We start from the raw sequence: 24301 nt of genomic DNA, 5'->3' as shown, positions 1-24301 counted from the left end.
TCCCCAGAAGCATTTGTGTGCATCTCTTTCCACCTCATATACAATAGTGCCAAGCTGAGAGCTTAAATATTTATACCACAGGGTAAGTAAACATGTTCTAGCACGCTACTGCCTTTCAATCCCTTCTGCCAACACTCATTCACATGGCCCTGAATGTGAATGTGCCCATGAATACAGATCCGGCTTTAGCGTCCCTGCACCTTGATCTCTGCCTCTATCTCATATGTCGTATATGCCATGCCACATTTTTCTTTATAACCCTGTCCCCATGTTTCCTACTTATCTGTTCAATTATGTAAAGTCTACCTCCACCTAAGAAAACATAACCTCCACAAAAGGAGAAATTTGTTCAGCTTTTCCCCTCTCCACTGTATAAACAAATGATCTGTAACAGCTCTTTGCACATTAATAGTAACATCATATATCAATAAATTTCACTGAGTTATTCAATAAAATGATACAAACAGTTTTGAAACAGATTTCTTTTCCTACCATTCAACAATGTGCTAGTCCTTAATTTTTTAATGTACTATTTGACTTGGACAAAGAATATATATAATATATAATCACAAGGGATAATAATAAAATAAACACTCATTAAATAATCCCATTTTACGAACTAAAATATTACCAACCCAGCTTTTTTCTATCTACTCCATTGCCCTGTTTCCCTCTAGTGGTAACAATTCAATTACATTGGGATTTGTTATTTCTATGAATTGTGTAGTTTCATCATAAAACCATACTGTTTGGTTTCTAAATTGTATAAAAATGATTTTGCACCATGTGTCATTTTCAAGAATTAGCTTTTTTCATTCTCATATGTTTTTAAAATTTAAGGTGTTATATGAAGTTGTAGTTTATTTTCAATAAGTAGGTATTTATTTTATGTATTTGCAGTTTTTGATATTGTGAAAAGTACTGCTAAAACAATTCTTGTATTTCCTGGTACACATTTTTATCTACTCTGGAGTAAACTAAACCAATTATATTTCCACTTACTATCAGGAATCAATTAGAAAAAGTATGAAAATAATGCATTTTAAATAATGGTTAAAAAAAACAATTTTTTTTTGTTTATAATAAGATGTGAAAAAAACCTGCATTGAAAACTAAAACACTGCAGAGAAACAAAAGACTTTAAAATATAGAGAAATATATCATATTCATCTATTAGAAAACCCAGTAGCATTAAAATGTTAATCTTTTCAAATTTATCTAAAGGTACAATATAATCTCAACCATGTTGAGCTTTTTAACTCAAAACTTCAATATTTTACATTACAAAATTTAATAAAAGTATTATTTATATTGTTAGACTATTGTGCAAATACTTACCACAGTTAATTTTAGTATAATGTGTAGCATTAAAAGCTTTATCTGGTAGTAAGTGTTAACGACTCCATGAACCTGGGAAAGGCCCAGGTGTTCTATTTCTAAAAAAAAAAAAACTTCGGGTGACTGAGATACATGCCAAAGTTTGAGAACAAATAATCATATTGCTGTACTCAGTTTTTAATTTATTAAGACTTTAACTTCTTGGTTTACTAATTAAATTCTCATTAAAAAGCAGTCCTTGAATCCAATCAATTCTGCAAAAGCCACAACTTTAAATTTTTGCATTTCTACACTTATCAGAATACATCAAATTCTTCCATTTCTTAATGTCCTTCAAAAATATGTCGATATTTAAAATTAAAGATGTAAGCTTAATTATTTTACTTGCAAATTTTACAAATAGTCATAATCATTATCTGTTAAAATGATACTGAAACAGAAAATATTGTTCAATACTTCACAAGATAGCTATAATTTTGTATGCTTTGTGAAAGCTATGGAAACGTGAGTTGTAATAGAATTTTATTTTTATACAAACTGAATATTGTCTGATAGAACTGACAAAGCACAATAAACTTAGGGTTATATATTTGACTATTTGTTTTAAAAGTTGCCAATGCCAAGCACTGAGGAAAAAAGCATAAACCCTAGTTAATGTACCTAGTACTATGCCACAGGATATATCTTTCTCGGAGCCATCTGGAAAGCAACTAATGCCCCGAAGCAAGAGAGCTGATAGCCCTGTTAACTTTCATCCTTGCCAGTGCAGATCTTTAAAACATTTTAGAACTTATAATTCAGACATGTTAATGTTTACATCGGAATACAAAATGGCAGTCAGTATCAAAGCTCAAAGGCCTGATATTCTCAGGTTACATAATGCATATTGTGTGTGCTGTAATTTATGTCAAGAGTAAAATTTAAAAAACCATGAAATGAATTCAGATTCAGTATGCCTTAATAGGATAAGTACCTGGAATATTCCCAACCCTTATATACACGTAAAATGTTGTTTATGTCATAAAGCCAATGATTGCTTAGATCAGAAACTCACTCAGGCTATGTAATAAATCTTAAAAGCATATCATCTGCAGCAATATGCTGGTCTATTAAATAGAATCCAAGGGTAATAAGAACAAGACAAAAGTAAAAAAATCTTAGAATTTAAAAGGTTTTTTTAGCTGTTACCTTACAAATATGCACCTCAACAATATTCACTGCAATAGATTGCCTTGCATCACAAAGAGGTATGAGTCAAAATCAATCAAATGGACATGAGTACCCTCCTAGAGTATTAACACCACTCAATATTTTGAGAAAAAATATATTTTTTTTAAATTTGCGACTCTTAAAAGTTTTGGGCACAAGTATAAACAAGCAATTTAAAATAAAGAATAGCATTGAATATGAACAGAAGATAGGAATAGTATTTTGGTGTTATAATTCTAAAACATTCAAGCAGGAATTAGGGTTTCTTAACAAGCAAGCACCATACAAAATGAAAAAGTCACAATCAAAAGAGAATCCAGCCTCACTAATATGTTTTAAAGTAAGATCTGCTTGTTTTCATCTCCTTGAATCTGAAATGTTCAGAGCTGAAGAAAGAGACAGATCGAGGACCCTGCCTGTATCTGTGGCTCCATGGAAGCCGGAGGCAGAGAGAGGGGAGGTTGGCCAGTCCTGAAGGAGGACTTAATCTCTTCTCACGTGGGCTTAACCACCAGTGGTAGAACCGCTGGGACACTGCCATGGTCACTGGCCCATAAGGCCGGGCCTGAGAATCATGTCTGTTTATACAATATGGAAAATAAATGCCCTCCCTTGACCATTCGGACTAGCAGTTTCTTCCTTGGAGGGTCTGTAGCGGGCAGGTATGGCAGACATGCTGATGGGCACCATGAGCTAAAGGAACAGTCTGCTGTCTCACTAATGGCAAACCTGATCCTGATATGATCCTTCCATTGTCTTCAATTAAACAGGAGGATCGGAGGATGATTTGTCTCGTGACAAACATTTTCAAGTTTTATATTAAAATAAATAAGGATATATATAGGTACTTTTTACAAATACAAGACTTCACTAAATTCTAAAACAAAACACAAAAATTCAAGGAGAGTTTATTTTACATTGATTGGGCTGCAGCAGGTTACATTCCCAGAAACATCCTTGCAGTAAATCTGAAGCTCCCTTACCATTCGGGCCACCTTGGTGAACCTGTTTTAGAACTCACAGGCTAAGGACAAAGCTCTGGATCTGAACTCGTCTCATAGGCCCACAGAGCACTGACCAGATGTGAGGCTTAGCCATTGCATAGTGTTCCTATGCATCATTTTCCTTTGCTGAGGCAGAAATAATTAATATCTAATGAGAAAATGCATGTAAATAGCAAGGTAAACAACAAGCTTTCAAACAAAGAGCTGCCTTCATTACTATTACTTAGTACATCAATAGTACTGCACTAATCATATTGCTATTGCAATAACATCATTACTACTACTACTACTAATATTAATACTACTACTACTACCAATTCTAACTGTACTAGTGCTACCACTTTCACAGGACACTTCCAAGGATGGTGGGTTCAATACCATCTATCACAAAATCTGTGTGGTTAGATGGCTCAAAGGTCTTGTAATTTTTTGTCTTATTATTATTAAACTAAAAGCTGCCTCCCAGTAATTTGTATCTTTTTTCCTTACTTTTCTCTTTATGGAAACACCTTCCTCTTACAATCCTTATTCAGATATCTGAAAATAGTGTCATATCCCAAATTTGTTTTCTCCGTATTCTCAAACCTTCCTCGTCTGAAGCACTTCCCGTTAAGTCGCTGTGTTGAGCTCCCTGATCCCCACAGGGTTTGGTTTGTCAGTACCCTTCATCAATGGGGTGCTCTTAATTAAATAAGGTGTTCTCATGCAGTCAGATCCACCCAGGGGATATAAATTGTCTTACATTTTCTTTGGGAAACTTATTAACTGTATTTAGAATTTTGGTGGGTGTCTTGTTTCCAATAAACTTCCTAGTATTTTGATGATTTCCCCAAATTGGTCTCTTCAATAAAATGAATAATCTATTCCTCATGCTTACACCTCTTAATTATTATTATTTTCTTTTGTAAAGTGCACATTCCTCTTCATACCTCCAATATTTTAAATTATCTGTTTGTTTAGCTGCCTCTCTTATGGGACTCTGAGTCTTTGTGTACAGGGAAAACCACATTCATCTTGATGTCTCCAATGTTTTTTGAATAAACATATCAGCAAATGACTGGATTGGGAATTATAATTTGAAAACTCTAAGATCTGGTGTTTCAATTTTAAATTCATCTACTATGTAGTAAAATTTCCATTCATAACAGTCTTTCTAATAACATTTTAAATGATGAAACAAGAGATAAAAAGTATCTCCTGCTTACTTCTGTAATATATATTCAATATGAGCATTTTGTTCTTTTAATATGAAACTCAAAATCATTTTAAAGGATCATTAGATAATACTATAATGCTATGAGCATTAGTACAAATAATATACCAATCGTTTTAAAAACACAGACTTCAATATATCCCACATAGTGCCACATTTTAAAAATTAAGACAGTTTTATCAAGAAAAGTTTTCCTTAGCTCAAAGTATTAGGAGTTTCTTTAATAATTTAACTTTTTTAACAAATGTATTTGTCTTAATATCCAGGTCAAAATCACAAATTACTAATGCAGAAAACGTCCCCTCTGGAAATGTCTGTAAAAAAAATATGATTTTCTTAATAACTTAGAAATCTGAGGTTTTCAAAAATTGCATCATAGCATTTACAGATGGAAAATAATTTAGACTTTGAAGAGCCATCTGTTGATGAAACCTTTAACTTGCTATTTGTTGACACTCGTTTCAAGATTAATCATTTCAATTTTGTATCTATTTTTATCAGTCGTTTCATAAAATTCAACCCATTTAAGATGCTATCACGTGTTAATAGAACAAAAATGAGAATATAATCTTTAGTAATGTTAGAGCTAGGAAACATTCTGAACATAGACTTCCATCTTCATTTTTTTAGTAAGGAAATTAAACATTTTTAATTGCTTTTCCATGCTGACGCTATGACTATAAAATGCTGAAGTAGCTATCGAATATACCACATTTGATAAACTCAGGATAATTGACTTTTTAAAACCATCAATATTTAACATTCTCTTTAAACAAATAAACAGGAACAAAACAAAAACTAAGTGTTCTTTAACCAAAATTTGAAAATTCTTGCATATCTAGCATTTGTTTCTCCAAGGATCAAGGTCACTTAGCCTACCAGGTATCTGAGTTTCATTTTACAAGATTAAAATCCTTTGATGACCATAAGAATATTAGCTCACAACCAAACAACTGAGTTTCACATTTAAAAAATATATATATTTGTAATTTTTTCTTTATTTTTATCCTCATGGATTTAGTCATTTTTGAAATAATAAAAAAATCAAATGAAACAAACAAACAAAAAGCCATTGGAAGGCATGCCCAAATATAATACTTCTCCTAAGTGCTGACTTTAGCACTAAAGGCTTGTTGGACCCTTGAAATATCTTCTTTGATCTTTGTAAGACCAACATTGGCTTAACATCTCGTCTATTTGGCTATACTCCTATTCTCCCCCATTCCCCCCCAATTATTTTCAAACTCACAACTTAAGGAAAATAAAGATTTAGAGGTCAGTAAGATGTGTATACCTTCTGAGCCTTGAGATGTGTAGCACTCTGAATGACAGATATATAAACTTTCATGAGATGCAACTTTAAATATTAATCATCATGTAAACAAAAAGTTTTACTGAGGTTCCATATTGAGGTGGCAACTCATTCATTTCTTCTATACAAAGAAGTAATTTTTTGTAAAATTTTAAATACTTGCTAAGTAACAAATAATCTATTATTCAAGAAAATGGAAGCAATAAAATTCTCTTTTCACTGTCATATAGTTTACACCTTCACAGCGGTGAACTGTTTTCTAATTAAAAATACATTTCTTAAAGGGAGGGTTGTTTTTGCACCTACACAGTTTCTACCCATTTTATACCTCCTCTGTGAAGCCTTATTTGAACACTTCAACCACACACATATTTCTCCCCCCTTAACTCATCTCACAATAATAATCTCCATGTCTTTTGAATCACAGATCACCAGTCTTATTTCATAACCATTGTACAAACATGGGATGTCCTCTACACCCCCTTTCCCTCGCTCCACGAAGCTGGAAGCTCCTCAAGTCCATCGGCCATGAGGTAAATTTCTTCATATTTTGTCACAGCACCAGCACTAAGCAATGCACAGAACAAGTGATTAAAAGATACTTTCTGAATTAACTTATGGTTTTGATGAGTGTTTATTGAAACTAATTTTACGTCAGAAGAACAAGTGTGTGGGGCAAACAGTATTTAGTCTCTAATCGGGATTAGCATGAGTGATCATAACTCTGGCAAACATCACGCTGCCAGTCTAAGAGAAAACAGCTGGCCAAGAATCAATACATTGGAACTCTCAGTATAGTTTCAAGGGTAAACCTAGGGTGAATTAAAGCTCTGAAGTCTACTAAAACAAGAATAACTAAAACATGTAAATTATACTTTTTTCTCCCTGTCAACTAAATAGGCATGGTTTTATAAGCATGGTTTAATCCAAAAAGCAGATGTAGTTTTTCCTTACGATACTAAATAGAGCCAACTGGCTTGCATAGCACTTTTTTTTTCACTCGTGGTTATTGGAAGTGGCAGGTTGAAAGAAAGAAAAACTATAACTTCAGGACATAGCAGTAGAAACAAAGAACTGAGTTCCAATCTTCCAGAAGGAAAAAAAAAAATGGACAAAGAATGAGGGTCATTTAAGGAAGAGCACTGACATAAAAAAATTAAAAAAAAATGATGTCAACCAGAAATCACATTATGAAATAAGCAATGATGACACTAAAAAGCAAGTATTCTAAGTCCCTAAATAGCTCTTCAAGATGTATGTAAAGGGCTCTTATGTGTTAAATAGATCAATTTCTGTTAAACAAATTTGTTAGATGTTTGCTATCATTTGAGTGCTCTCCCTGCTAACATCCAAATCCCTTCCTCAAAGAATCCAAGAGATAATCACAATTGTTCAGGTATGATGGCCTGGGAGGCTATGCTTGTTGGATCTGTAGACTATTCTGGATAGACCTATGGATTTTAGCTCTTACGTGTATCGAATGGTTTCTTATTCATTTCTGTATTTGCACCACATACCACAGCATGTTACCCCATAACTATTTTTTGGCATTTCACATACAGCAATGTACGATTCAGATGAGCTGAGCATCTATTTTTGTAGTCAGAAAAAACTCATTTTGAGGCCATCACTGACACTTTTGAGCTATATGATGTAGTAAAAGTGGCATACACTTTAGGCTCTTTGGTTTTTAGTTTCTTTAATACTTAAATCTATATAAAGCACATCACGCTATACTTGGCACATATGAGACAGTCAACAAATGGAATTATCATTCATAACAATAAGTAAACCTAAGGGCATTACAGAATTGTATCTTATAGTGAAGAAGACACATGAAATTCCAGGTCTCCTCTGAATCACAGAAGTCCTGGTCAACAGACATTCAAGCTTGCTTTGAGCCAGTAGAGTCCTTAACACACTTTTACACTGATTGGTGACCTTACAAAGTTAAATTATCATTAAGGGCCTTGCAACTTTCAATTCACATTGATAACTGGCTTTGACTCAGGATGAGGCACTTCAGTTTAGGTATGCAGAGAACCAGTAAGGAAAATTAGAATTTGAGTACATATTCCAGACCTTGTGACTGTAAGCAATACGACTGTGGATAAGCCGAAAATTTTGGTATCTACTTCTATCCTATGTATTATACATCAGGATTCCAACAGTGTTTAACAAAAAAAAACACACTGGTTACTTTTTGTTGTGGTTTGGATTTCATTATGGCTATCATATTTCAACTCCAATGTGGAATGCATAATTGCATTTAAGTGTGGGTGTCAGGAATTCCATGTTATTTGTGCCTCATAAGATCTACAAAAGCACCCAGAAAAGGAAGCCAAAACATGCAAGTTGACACATGCACTACAAGCTTTCAAAACGATCAATCAAAAACAACAATAACACCAACAATTACAAAAGCAACTAAAATTCTCAGTGTCAACTGTACATGTGGCAGGCTCTGTTCTGTGTTCTTTTCCTGTTTTAACTCATCATCACTGGAACTCTACCTGTTAAGTATTGTCATTATCTGTATTAGTAAGGGTTCTCCAGAGAAACAGAACCAATAGCATATATATGTAAATATGTATAAGAAGAGATTTACTATGAAAATTGACTTACGTGGTTATGGAAACTGACAAGTCCCACCATCTGCCTTCTGCCAGCTGGAGAACCATGAAAGGCGGGGGTGTAATTCAGTCTGAGTCCAAAGACCTGAGAATTTGGGAAAGAGGTGGTTAGATTTTGTAAGTCCAGGTCTGAGTCCAAAAGCCCAAGAACCAGGACCGCTGAAGTTCAAGGTCAGGAGAAATGGATGTCTCAGCTCAAGGACAGAGAACGGATTAGCCCTTCCTCCATCTTGTGTTCTATGCAAACTCTCAGCAGGTTGAATGATGCCAACTTGCATTGGTGAGCACCATCTTCTCTACTCAGTCTACTGATTCAAAACCTAATTTCTTCCAGAGATACCCTCGCAGACACATCCGGAAATAACGTTTTACCAATATCTGGGCATTGCTCATCCCAGTCAAGTTGATGCATGGAATTTACCATTATATTATCCAAATTTTACACACTGGTAAATGAGGAATTAAAAAGGTTAAATAATTTCCCCAAGGTTAGCACTTAGTGAATGGATACATTTGAAATAATTTATCAAGTTGAACACATCCTTTGGGGTAGAAATAAATAATTTGTCTAGTCTGTCTTGGGAGAAAAGTTCTGCTCCTGCTAGAATGAATTATACATTTATTTATACTTCACATTATTTCATAGTTCATAGTATACTTTTAATAGTTTATATATATATATATATATATAAATTATTTTCATAATATTAGATTTTGACTATATTTGAACTACATAAAAATTACAATATAGTTTTAAATCTTGTCTTAATTATCTAATTTTAAGAGAGAAAATATGGTTGCTTCTGATAGCGTCTTAGTCATTCAGGAAATGCAGATTACTGAAGAGAAACAAAACATAGCATGTAATTTATGGAGACTAATGGTTATGACTCATCCAAAAACCACCTGACTGAGGTCTGACTTAAGGTTCCTTCAGCAACTGCATCACATTTTGGGCCAGGACCTGTGTCCACAAGAAGGGGCCACATTGCTTCATATTACCAGTTTTCTTGTATCCACATTTCTCAGAATCTAGGCTCAGTTATACATAGAACCCAGTGAGAGGAACAACTTCTACCATCTGTACAATTCATGTTTCCTTTCCTGTGATCAGTTTCTTCCCAAAATGACTGAAATTGAGAAAGGCACTCTCGATTGAAGAAACCCCAGCTTCTACCTATAGAATATGGTGAGCCCAGTGTCTCAACCAAAGACTCACATAGTTGTCACACATGGACCTCTTCTCACATTACTATTACACATGAATTTAAGAACACAGGGTTATAGGAAAATCCAGTTATGATGGAACAGATAGGCTATTTATGTTTTAAATAAATAGACATATTGCTGAGTCCAAATAAAACCATAATTCCAAAGGAGTTACAAGGAAATACTATTTCAGGATTCTTGCAACAATTTAAATATGTTATGAGTCAAATAAATTTCTTTTGGAGACAAAGTCACAGGTACTGCTAATAGTTTTGACATTAGTGACAAAATAGATAAACTTACTTTATCCATAATTATTCAACCTGCCCCTAGCAGTTCATCTGCAAATCCTTTGATGGTGCTTGTAATCTACATTATCAACTCTAGGGCAGAGGTAAACAAGAGAACCCAAGAGCCTTTATAGGAAGGGACCTGAGAATAATTGATAACACTGAGAGACAATTTCTTTGAAGAACAAAACAGTCGATTTTAGGTAATTTGAATGAGATAAATGAACTCAACATTTCAAAACCTGAAAGTCTCCTAGTCACATATAAAGGTATTTTAGGAAAGACAGAAATCAAGACAAATGAGATCTGCCTTTTTGTGGGTGGAAAGGAGAGACTTGGAACATTGCATGCCATTAAAGTTGAAATTCTATTGTAACTCAATCTCCCTCTTTTTCGGTACATATATTTCAATATAATTGGTTTATCTCAACGAATTTTTTGTTTTCCAAAATTTTCGAATAAATTTCCATGTGGAACTGAGTTTCTTCCTTTAATATTGGGTTGTCAGAAAAGTCATGACGCACGTTTGCAACAGATGGCGCTAGTTCATTTTTGGAAGTACTAGAGTCATTCACATCTATGTTATTGCTATGTCATTTGACAGCTGACAGTTCCAGCTTCATTCTAAATTGAGTGATTTGGTTGAGTTTTGGAGATTTTACAAGGTGAAGATGGAAGACCAAACGGTGCATTTTTACTATATTTTACTATTTTACTTCCATAAAGGGAAGAACGCGCGGCAAGCTTGTGAAAAGTTGCATAAAGTTTATGGTGACAATGCTCTCAAGCATGTCAGTGCCAAGATGGTTCACGAAATTCCATGCTGGTGATTTTGATCTCAATGACGCTCCTCGGTCAGGGAGGCCCACCAAGGTTGATGACGACAAAATAAAGGCATTGATCGAATCAAATCCATGTTACATGACATGAGAGATTGCAGAAACATTGAACATCCATCATTCAAGCATTCACAACCACCTGAAGGAGCTGGGATACGTAAGCAAGCTCGATATTTGGGTTCCACATGAACTCAAAGAAGTTCATTTGACGGCGCGTATAAACATCTGCAATATGCTCATTAAACGTGAGGAAAACGATCCTTTTTTGAAGCAACTGATAACTGGTGATGAGAAGTGGATTATTTATAACAATGTGGTGTGTAAACGGTCTTGGTCCCGATGTGACGATTCGCCCCAAACGACATTGAAAGCAGGCATTCATCAGAGGAAGGTTATGCTCTCAGTGTGGTGGGATTTTAAAGGTGTCGTGTTTTTCAAGCTCCTACCAAGGAACCAAACAATCAATTTGAATGTGTACTGTGGGCAATTGGACAGTTTGAAAGAATCCATCATCCAAAAACATCCAGAGCTCATTAATGGTAAAGGAGTTGTGTTCCATAGCGAAAACACGAGACACACACAAGTTTGATAAAAAAATATTAGAGCTTGGATGGGATGTGTTGCCACACCCACCATAGTCGCCTGACCTTGCACCATCAGACTTCCACTTGCTTCGCTCTCTTCCAAACTCCTTGTGTGGTATAACGTTCAATTCAGATGAGGCTGTAAATCAGCACCTTGTTCAGTTTTTTTTGGTTTTTTTTAAAGATTTTTTTATTGGGGAACTGGGGGGATGGGAACAGTGCTGGGGAATTGGGGGAAGGGGAACAGACAAGTTGCTATCGTTTTGTTCCTCAGTCTAGTTGTGGAGGACGTTGCTTCACTGGCCCAAGTTGGCACCATCATTGAGCTCTTCCCGGGCGAGGCACATCAGTCGTCAGCTTCTGGACAGCCACTCACTGTGGCTGCTGGCTGCTCACGCTGGCTGCTGGCTACACATGGTAGCCCATGGCAGCCCACTGCAGCAGGGGACTGAAGCCTATGCTGCGCCAGCTACTCACGGCAGCCCAGCTCCAGGTTGAGCTGTTGTTCAGCATCTTAGCTGTAGAGGGCAGTGTCACTGGCCCTCATATGTGGGATCCGTACTGGGGCTCTCTGGTATTCCAAGCCAGTTTTTAACCATCGCGCCACTCAGCAGGCCCCCTTGTTCAGTTTTTTGCAAATAAAGACAGGTCCTTCTATGAATGAGGAATTATGAAGCTCATTGAAAGATGGCAAAAGGTTATCGAACAAAACAGCCAATATATTATTGATTGATCTTTGTTCTTTATATAAATAAATAACTTTTGAAAAATATAGAAAAAATGCATCATGACTTTTCCGAAAACCCAATATTTGAGTGTTTATTATATTCACTAAAGTTAAAAATTGCTTCTTTGAGTTCTTTGATGTCTGAGATTTATCAAAATTGCCTCCGACATGAACAATATAGAAAAGTCTGCCTGCCTGGATCCAGATGTGAGAAGCTCATCCCTAAACAAACAAGAACCCCAAGGAGGAGAAACAGAAGGTGCTACAAGAATTGAAAATTTAAAATCACTGCTTTTTGTTTATTGTTATAATAATCCCCAGTAACATTTATCTTATACTTGAGTTTTGTTGTTTCAAAACCTTCATGTTCCTATAAAACTAAAAACTATGTAAAACAGTAGTGAAATCAATTTGGTCTAGAAAAATGCCCTCCAAATTTTAAACTCATAGTATAAAAAAGTTAATGTATCTTATAATCACTAGATTCTGATCAGGCAGGGGAAAAAAGTTCTAATGCTGAAAGAATTTAGCGTTGAATGGGTTGGGTGAATGCAAATTAAGAGAAAAAAGAGTATTCGACACCTTCAGTTTTAGTTTGAAAGTAATGTAAATGACAAATACAGATCTCTGTAGATTTTCTTGTTATATTTTCTGTCAGTTTCCTTAATAAGAGCCTCTCCCATGATGTCCATTTGCCTTTGAAGAACTGTTAAATGTTATTTAGCTGCTAATATGTTGCTATGGTGAAGAAGGCTTTGCTGTCTGCTCTTTGAAGGTGGTTAAGCTGAAAGGGTTGTGTGGCCTTCTGATTATTCCTGATTTCATTTGAAAGTCTGCAGCTGGGAAGAAAATCTTCCTAAAGGAAGTATGATATATGACTTGGTCAGGAATCAAAACACTTTGAAGTGGCTCCTGAGCCAGTGAAAGAAACCATCTGTCTGTGGAATATCTGTGAATGAAGTCTGACAGGAAATATCAGGGAAGTGAGCGTTACATGGCAACAGATTGCCACACACAGTTACAATACGCACTCAGATTTCCTCCTATAGGCACATTCGTATGGACAGCTAATCTTACTGATGAAGAGCAGCGATTGCTTGGCAGATCGAACCCATCACCAAATGCCTCTTGGCATCTGGGGCGGGATGTCTGTTATTTAACCTCTTTACAATGAACTAATGGGAATGGACTAGAGGGAATGTGAAGAAATTGAGCCTGCTAGACCCGATTATTGAGGAATTGTCCAGGTCAGTGGCATCTCAAGAGGTCCATTGTGATCAATATGTTTCATTACCTAAGCCAACCCCTACACGTGTGATCAGGAGTGCTTCTCCATTTCTGGTTTCCGTTAATTAGATTAGAATGCCTTATATAGCACCACGTTTTGGGGAAAAATCATTATGCTACTTCTAGGGATAAACCCTAATAATGTGTTTGTAAAATGTCTTCTAGTTTTTATCTGTGTAATTATATTACATATATATTTGTGTGTGTATATAATGATTTTCTATAGGTATGTAATACTTAAACAGGCACACAATATGTATGCAACAAATACTTTTAACTTTTTCATATAAGATACTTAATATTATATGCTATGCAATATACTGTCATTGTAATATTTAGAAATATAACTTGAATGCCTACCAGGTGTGATCAACAAATACAGGGAATGTTTAAATTAAAAACAAATATTACAGTAAAAGACACATTGTCATTAATCCCCTCAAGATACTACCCCTCGCTTTGAACACACTTATCCCACCATTCTTGCCACTTTCTGAAGCAGCTCTGGAAGTCCTCTTTCGTGAGTGCCTTTACAAGCATTTAAGAAACAACATGGGTAGAAAACAGCCTCAGAAATGGGCAAACGGTTCATCCTCCATCATGACAATGCACCATGTCACACATCACTTATGGCAAGGCAACTTTTGCCAAATGGAAACATGACAGTGTGTCCTCATCCACCTTATTCACCGGATCTGGAACCGTGCAACTTCTGGCCCTTCCCCAAAGCCAAAATGATTCAGGACACCGAGGCAGCCACAACACCACAACAAAAGACAATCACGAAAGAGGACTTCCAGAACTGCTTCCGAAGGTGGCAAGAACAATGGGATAAGTGTGTGAAGCGAGGGGGAGTATTTTGAGGTGGATTAATGGCAATGTGTCTTTTACTGTAATTTTTTTTATACTTAAGCATTCACTGTAGATTCTGATCACACCTCAGATAAATCAAATTATGCAATATTTTATTTAACTATTTCTTCTAATTGTTACTTTTGTAGTTATTCAATAGTATAAACAACATTTTATCAGGTAGACGATTGAATAATAGTCATAAATTACCTGAAGTATTATTATAACGGCTGCTTTAAATTTTTTTGTAAACTAATTCTAACATTTTTGTTATCTCGTTTCTTGGCATCTATTGCATGCCTATTTTCATTCATTCTCTATAAATGCTTCTTGAATAGATGTAAAATGACTTTCTCTGCAACTTTCTTATTCTACGTCATCATCATCCTTTGAACAGATTATAATAATTGTTTCTCACCTCGTTGCCCTGCCCCCACCCTTGTCATCTTCAGTATTTTCTCAAACAACACGTTAATAAGTCTTGAGAAATATTTACCTAATCATGTCACTCCTCTTCATATGTCATTAAGAATAAAATACAGAGTCTTTGTCAGAATTTAAGCCACTAAAAATTTTTAAAACATCATGGATTTGAGAAATAAACATATGGTATCACTTGCTAGAACTGTATCTTGCCTTCTTTCTACATAAGTAGAACCAATGGACGCAGGTCTCTCATCTAAGACTTGAGCATCACACTTAAATACTCATGCTATCTTCCTTAATGGAAAGTGCATTATCTCATAAAGACAAATGCTGGTCTTTTTGTTAAAATATTACTTGAGCGAACTTAGGAATTCCTAATGGATGACTATATTAACCAGTCTTGATGGACTATTGATTGCTATTTTATGTTCTGGGTATGGAGAGAAAAGAGAACTGCGAAAGGAAGCATTGTCATAAGGATAGCATATTTCATGATGTGGTGCATCAAGCACTACTGATGCTTGAATTTAAAGGTTCTCTGCTACTTAATTATTTCCAGTTGCTTGATTATTTTGCAAATACCAGTGAACTTTCTGGGAAAATGTGTAATGTTTCAAAGTGCTAAAATGTAATAACTGTTTGGTTTTTTTTCTCCTAAGGAAATAAACATTTGCCATAGTCCAAAATATGTCTGGTATTATAGCAAATATTATTATGTTTAAACCATGATCTCCCAGAGAGAGAGAGAAAAAAAAACACCAATATATAATCAGCAATTTTGTTCATGCAGTATATAAATGAGAATCTAAGATTCTAATTCAACTAGGACCATCAAGAAGAACATAATGATTATTTTGAATATTCCCAATACATTAATACTCTGGCAGACACTGTTGCTTTAAAAGAGCCAAGACAGTGTCTTACCTTTATTACGTCAAAACCTAAGCCAAATAGACAATATTAATTTTATGCCACACTTAGAACCAAACATTTTTCTAATTAATTAATTTCATTCAAACCCTGTAACAATGTATGAGGGAGATACTTTATTAGTCCAATGGTGGTACCAAGGCCACCTAGTTGTCAAACTGAGGCTCTAGATTCCAAAATCTCTGTGGAATGCTTCAATATTAGATAAGTCCTCTGACAGTAAACGTTGCCTAGACAATATTTTTTCTCTCAGTACTTCCTTCTCTCTAACCTTGCCCTACAGGACTGAAGCAGCTTACTGAACACACAGAAGTAAAAATGATGGCACACTAGAAAGTAGCAAACATTCCAGCCAAAAACAAAATACAAAATCAGGTCACTTTTAAAACATGGATGAAGAGTCCCAATAATTGTGATAGTTCAGCTTTAAGTTCAATTCTGAGTATCCTGGCAACTGATACAAAATGCAGTTTACTGTATGGAGCTCCACACAGGACAGTTCTGAGTGGACAGCAACAATCGCACAGCAGCTGGAAAATGAACTGAACACCACTACGTTTACTTTAGGGATCGTAAATATGACACAGACAGTAACAACATCAACATTCAACATGGTTAAAAGGTTAATCAGGAGTTATCAAGTGATGAAGAAAGTTATTCCCAAGAAGACATTCTCCCGGGGGGCGGAGGTGGTGGTGAGGGAAGTGAGGGAGGCACCACCAGTGTTTTGTGGAAAGAGGCTAGAGATAGCAGACACGCTCCAATGTGCATAGCACTCTGGCCCAAGAAAGAGAGCTCTAGAAACCCACCTGAGTGGCAAATGCCATGCTGGATATTTACCTAGATGGGAAATGTATTTTCACATATTTGAGCTTAGAAACTAACTCTATTTTACACAAAAATACATAGTTCTTTCACAATCTATTATGCACAGAATGCAACTATTGTTAAAACAATCGAAATTGTATTTGTTTGGTTTGATAACATATTCAGAATTATTCTTCTATTTAGGGACAATCATATCATCACATCAAAAATCACATCGCCAACCTCAAATCTGCATCAGTCTCTTTCTATACTTGTCTATTGACCCTGGTTCTTGGTTCAGTGACTAGGTAGGTACAAGTGTGTGTACCTGTGACACCATCCAGTATAGTCATGCCCACATATTTTCACATTGAAAAGTATTAGTTTATTATGGATTACTTCCTTCTTATTTACCCTTTATATTAAAATTAGGGCTCGAGGTAGGGTTTATTCAGTTTTTAATTTGAAGTTTTATATGAGAGTAAACTTATGCTATCTACTAATTTATTTTTGGTAGCATGTTTATTACAAAACATTTTATGTAAAAAGTGAGGAGGCTTTTGTTCTGATGAGCTTGAGAACCACTGGGTTAAGATAACTGGGACATATTCTTCATTTTTATGATGCTCAGCTGAACACAAGTACAGAATATAAAATAAACAGAGATGTAGCAAAGTGAGCATCCTTCAAATGATTTCCCCAGAGTATCACATCTTTCAGTTGTTAATGAGATTTAGATAATTAATAATTCAAACAAATACTTTTCTAATAAGTCCAGAAAGTTTTAATGTTCTTTCTTGCCAAGGCAGAAAGATTCACCTGATTCAATAACACTGGATTCAGTTCTATAAGTGATAATAATCAAAACTACTGGAAAATGATAGGGATTCTGCCAGAATTTTATTGGCCGGCCATAAAACTTGAAGATTGAATAAAATAAATCATATAATTTGATTTAAATTACTTACTTCTCTAAAATTTCCCTTATCTATAATCAGAGTTCTCTCCATAAGATTATGCAGTACACGAGAAATAAAATGATAAATACATAATCATGGCTAACTAACTGAACTATATTTAGAGGCAAATTTCATTTCTCAAATGTTTCAGCTTTTTATCCAGACACAAATTTAAATCTTAAAAATTTACTTCATAATATCCTAGGAAAGGATCTTGTATAACATATAATTTAAAAGACAGCCATTTAAAAAATTAGATTATAAAAATTGTCACAAATGCAAAACTGTGTATCTGCAATGTTCACTCATAAAAAGCACCTGTCACAAATCTAATGGCTTCTGAAAAAAATGTGTCATTCTTCCTTTTTGAATTTTTTTTTCTCAACTGTGGGCATATACAGAGTTGTCCATATTCAATTTTAAAGCTTATTGGAATTTTTGTTTAGGAAATGAAAAGAAAGTGACATGGACACACACAGATGTTTTCAGTAAGTGCAATGACATTATAAATGACAATAAGACTCTTTGGAGAGAAGGGTTCGTGTGCTGCGATTGTTATTGTCATTTTAGAGCGGTTATATGTAGGTTCTAGGTAAGGTCAGGTGCCTGCAACTAAGCCTTGCAAAAATTACTAGGTTTATTGTTTTATTTTTTCAATTTTATTGTGCTTTAAGGTGTGAAGGAAAATACATATAGCATTCAATCATGAATCAAATGCTACTTGTTAGTTTTCAATTAATAAATGACTACATTACTGATCAGAATAAAACGCTTTCTGTACATTAAAAAAATGTTTAACTTTTTGTACATAAATTTGGAAATCTCATCAACCTCCTTTTTCTAACTTCTACTGCCCTTTTCCAGAACAAAATATAAACACATTGTTTACTTGTGATTTATATCTTCCCATCTCATTCTCTACATATAAAACCACACACTCATCACACATGCAGATACCTGCAATAACATGTTTATATACAAGGGACCATACTATATAAATTATTGTGAATACTTTGTAATGTAAATTTAAAATTATACTCTGAAAATTTCCACATCTTCACATAATATATATATATATATATATATATATACACATATATATAGGTTATATTTAATTAATAGTAAAATTAATTAATAATAAACTAAAATAACCTACTTTAGTATTTCCAAAAACAATATCATTAGTTTTTCCAAAATGATATAATTTAAGCTTTCCACCAGAAAATAGTAGGTGAAACAATTTTGAAGCTCTCTTAAAGAAGGGACTAGTTTGTGTATTTACAAACCAGAGTTAAATGACATCTTAATACACTTGGTACAGAGTAGTCTTCAAAAGGGCTTTGTTTTGGTAGTATGTCAAATTAGTCTCAAAATAATTATGCTGAGTAAAAAAAGCCAAATAAAAATAATATATAGAGCGGGTGTGAGTCAAGGAGAGAAGTATGGATTTCAAAGGGGCATGGAAGAAGTTCTGGGGATGATGCATATTTTCATAATTTCTGTAGTAGTGGTTTCATGGCTATACAAAGAATGTCAAAGCTTATCAAGCTTAACATTTTAAATAAGCGCAGTGTATTATATGTCAATTATATATCAAGAACACTACTGTTAGATGTCATCAAAAAGATGCCACCACACATTCAAGAAGAATGGTTTAAATGACATTTATTGACAATACCAAGTGCTGGCGAGAGTCTGAGCCAACTGAACTCTCACACAGTGATGGTTGAAATGTTGCATGGTACAGACACTTAGGAAAATGGTTTCATGGTCTTTTTATAGAAATGAAAACATCCACTTTTTACAGGTTTGAGCAATTTCAATCCCAAGTTTTTACACAAGAGAAATAAAAACCTGTTCTGCTAGATAATTTTATGTGTCAACTTGATTGGGCCAGATATGTGGTCCAACATCATTACACATGTGTCTATGAGGGCGTTTCTGGATGCGTTTAGCAGACCGAGTAGAGCAGACTGCCTTCCCTAGTGCGGCGGTGTTCATTCCATCAGCGAAGCTCTACATAAAATGAAAAGACTGAGTAAGAGGGTAAGTCCCTGGCTTCACTGCTAGCTGGGACAATGGTCTTTTCCCATGGCTAGAACTTACATCATCATCATCTCTCTTCTTTCTCAAGCATTCAGTCTGAAACTGGAAATTACACTATTGGCTCTCCTGGTTCTCAGGTCTTTGAACAACAACTGGACCTTACACCGTTGGCTCTCCTGGGTGTCCAGCTTGTTGATATATACTGGGGGTGCCCCCCAAAAATGTATACACATGACTTGTATCAATCTTTTGTTATCGGTATATATTTAGTATTACAATTTTAATACAGTTTTTTCCTTTCTTAAAATGTGTATACATTTTTTGGCACTGTGTGTGTGTGTGTGTGTGTGTGTGTGTGTGTGTGTGTGTTCTTCATCTATTCTGTATCCTACTGGTTTTGTTTCCCTATGGAATCCTGACCAATACAGATTTTCATTCTAAGAGTGGTTCTAAAGGAAGAGCTTCACAAATAAGTTTTCTGACTGATTCTGGGATTTGTGAAATCATCTGTGATGACATTTAAAGACTCTGATGACTCTATTTACAGTAGTAAAGAGAACACTGATAGTCCACGGCATGATCTGGCAATAGAGATACACAAAATATGATCATCCATAGTCATAATGAACCACTTAGAAGAAGCAAGAACTGGATGACTATATATGCATGTATACACCTTCAAACATTTGTAGACATTTCACAAATATAATGAGAGATTGGCTGGTTGATCCTAAGTCAGAAAGGAAAAGGATGAGTTCATGAATTCAAATCTCCAGCTCAAGTGCCACATAAGTGATCTGGAAAGTTCCACACGTGCCCTGAAGGAGCCTTTCTTCTCCTGTGGCCACAGCACTGAGACTGCTGGACATCAAACTCATAACCCCGTCCTGTGATTGGCTGAACCACCACCCAAGTTGAACTCCCAATCTCACAGGCTGTCTATTGTTAATGTGAGGGCATTGACTGGGAAGAAATGAGCTCCTTAAAGTTGGAATAGGAACATGTGGGAGGACCCTGATGAAGCTAGGGACATTGAGCCCCTAAATTCCAATGAGTCATCTCTGCCAGTGGGAGCGGCCTCACCACAGCTATCTGAGGAGATTCATCCTGCACTGCCTGAGGAAACTGTAAAGGCCGCTTATAAGGCAGCTGCTATGCAAGACAGTGTTGAGTGTCCTCAGGAAACGCCCTGATGCTCCACTCTAGATCTAGAATTAGACTCAAGTCCCAGCAGGGCTCTGAAGATGATGTACGAAGTGTGACCTAGCAGAGGTACACTGTGCTCCAAAAGACCTGTCTGAGTTTCTAATTGATACAGAAACCAAGGGAACATGTGTGGGAATGGATGTTAACAGTACAAGATTATCGTGGAAAGAAAATCAAAGTTCAGTCAGTCAGAACTTATTGATATGTAAAGTCGAGATTCTTCATTTAACGTTGCAACTCTGGGAGGCAGAAGGGGCTCTGACAGTTTGGTCGGTTGGTTGGCTGGCTGACATACTGGCCAAAAGGTGACCCAAAGTGAGCAAGCTGGAAATACTAGCTCTGCCTCAGCTTAATGTAAAGGAAGGGATTCAATGGCTTAGGGAGACTGGAATGTTAGAGTGGATTTGCCATTTAAGACCTCCTCACTGGTGCTGGACAGTCTAGAAGACAGGTCCAATACTGTGAGAAACAAATGTTGGAGGGGAGCTGTGATTGCTCTTCTCCGTAGGCCAGACCTTACAGTGGGGACTGCGGTCACTGAGCAGGGAAACCTAAATGCAATGGGGCAATAGGATCCCGGGGTGGCAGGGGCCAAGTGCAGCACTGAAGACAAAGTGGGTGTGGTTTCTTTAATAGACAGCAGAGTCAAAGAATCAGTAACAAGAATCTGACTCATTCAGATCTATGCACGGGCTGCCTGACCACGGTATTTTTTAAAGTGAAGTAGAGAGGGGCCTACAAAAGTCTTACTTGATCTGTATAAACAAAAAATTTCTAGGTCAAGTGCATAAATTCTAACCTGAATCATGACAGAAAGGCACAGCGCCTTTATCAATTCCCATATGTGAGCAAGTTCACTGACCCAGCACCTCCTAACTGAAGGCGAGAGTGGGTCCCTTTGAAAAAGGAACCTGGTACACTGCTAAACATTCATGTGACTAATTTTTCTCCCAGACTTCTATAAAGGGACCTACACTCCTACCAGGGCAATTACATTAGAAAAAAGGAAATAATCAGAATTTGAGGAACACTGGACACTGGCTCTGAACTGACAGTAATTCACGGGGGCCCACTGTGGTTCACTAGTCAGAGTAGGGGCTCTGGGAGTCAAGTGATGAATGGAGTTTTAGCCCATGTTCACCCCACAGTGGGGCCAATAGGTCCCTAAGCCCATCCTGTGGTTATTTTCCCGGTTCTGGAATGCTTAATTGTCATAGACACACTCAGCAGCTTGCAACATCTCCACATGGGTAGCCTGGCCTCTGGAGTGAGAGCTGTAACAGGTAGAAAGGCCAATTAGAAGCCACTGAACTGCCTTTAGCTAGGAAAATAGTAAACCAAACCAAACACCTCATTACAGGAGGAACTGCAGAGATTAATGCCACCATCGAGGACTTCAAAGAAACAAGGGTGATGATGCCCACTGTATTCCCATTCAACTTAATTTTTTGGCTTGTGTAGAAGTCACATGGATCTCAGGGAATAACCATGGATAACCACAGTTTAACCAGGTGGTGACTACAACTGAAGGTTCTACACCAGATGTAGTTTCATTGCTTGGATCAATGAACGCACCCTCTGGTTCCGGGTATGCAGCTGTTGATATGGCCAGCAATATGCTTTCATTGCCCCACATCACGGATATGTCAGCTCTACAGCTCTCTGTGGTAATTTGGTTTGCAAAGGTCTTGATTGTCTTTCCTTCCCCAAGATAGCATGCTGGCCCAATACACGAATGACATTATGCTGATCAAGCCTAGAGAGCGAGAAGTGACAGCTACTCTAGACTCACTGGTAAGACGTTTGCATGTCAGAGGGTGGGAAATAAACCTGACAGAGGCCTTCTACCTGAGCGAAATTTCTAGGGCTCCAGTAGTATGGGCCATGGTGAGATACACCTTCTAGGGTGAAGCTTACGTTGTGACATCTGGCTCCTCCTACAATTGAAAAAGAGGCACAACACCGAGTGGGCTTCTTTGGATTTTGGAGGTAACATGTCCCTTCTTTGGGTGTGTTACTCTGGCCCATTTACTGAGTGACCCAAAAAGCTGCTACTTTCAAGTGAGGCCCAGAACAGGGTCCAGACTTCTGTGTGAGTTGCTCTGCCCTTTGGGCCACATGACCCAGCAGCTCCGATGGGGCCTGAAGTGTCGGGGGCAGATTTATCCCTTAGGGTTGCTGATTCAGCCCTTAGGACTGTGGAGCAAAGCTCTGCCAGCCTCTGCAGGTAACTACAGCCCTTCTGAGAAACAGCTCTTTTCCTGCTACTGGGTGGGAGTAGAAAAAGGAAACTTCACCACAGACCTCAAAGTTATCAAGATATTTCTATATATTTTATCGATTCTGTTTCTGTGGAGAACCCTGACCAACACACATGTCCAGAATAAAATCTGTACTCCAATGGTCAAAGCAACATTATTTAAATTAGCCAAAACCTGTAAGGAATCAAGTAGCTGATGAATAAACAGATTGTGATATATAAATACATTCAGATACTACTAAGCAATTACAAGGAATGACCTGCGGATACATGCACCAATCTTGATGAATCTCAGAAGCATCATGGTGAAAGAAGCCAGATGCCAAAAGTGACAAACTGTATGATTCCATTTATATGCTATTCTCTAAAAGACAAGGCTAGAGGAAGAAATGAGACCAAGAGCTAGGTGTAGAGGAGTGGAGTGACTAAGTGGGATATTGTATAACCATCTCGGGCTGATAAAAATGGTCTATATCTTGACTGTGGTGATGGTAACATAGCTGAATACTTTTGTCAAATCTCTTTGGATCAAACCCTTAAATGGTAAATTTTATTTTATGTAAATTTTACCTCAGTAAAGGTGAGATTAAAAAAAAAACTTGAACTTTAAACAGTTGTCTTCAAATTTCACATACAAAAGAACAAGAAAAGATTTCAGTGTGAACTAGCAAGTTAAAAAAAATTACTGTTTTAATAATTAAATTGTTAGGGGCTTTTAAAAATATCTTCCATAAATTTCCGTAACGGCACTTCACCAAAAAATGCCCTCCACTGTGTGTAGCTACATTTTTATCATTTTAAAGGATAGTATTTAAAAGTGAAAACAAATATCTGTTTGAGTAAATGACCAAAAATGAATTTGAAAATCTGAATAAGAGCCGATCTTTGCATAAACTGAAACTGATTCCATCTGGTGCTCATCCAGTGCAGGTAATGTCAGGTCTTATGTGCTCCAGTTCCTAACAAAAGTCAAATTCTGCAGGGTGGGTAAGTCCAGGGGGGGAAAAGATTATTTGGTATGTACTTTGGCAAGATGTAGGTAGCATTCTAGAATAACACTATCTATAAAACTAGTTGGCAGTATTTATAAGAAAAAAACGTCTGCCATTTTAAATTATGTTATACATTTCTTTTTAAAAATGTCTGTACCAGAATGTAATACAGCTCGTC

The sequence above is a fragment of the Hipposideros armiger genome, unplaced genomic scaffold (assembly GCF_001890085.2).
Source record: "Hipposideros armiger isolate ML-2016 unplaced genomic scaffold, ASM189008v1 scaffold_1, whole genome shotgun sequence".
NCBI classification, from domain to species: domain Eukaryota; kingdom Metazoa; phylum Chordata; class Mammalia; order Chiroptera; family Hipposideridae; genus Hipposideros; species Hipposideros armiger.
Note: the sequence above shows the minus strand (reverse complement) of the source record.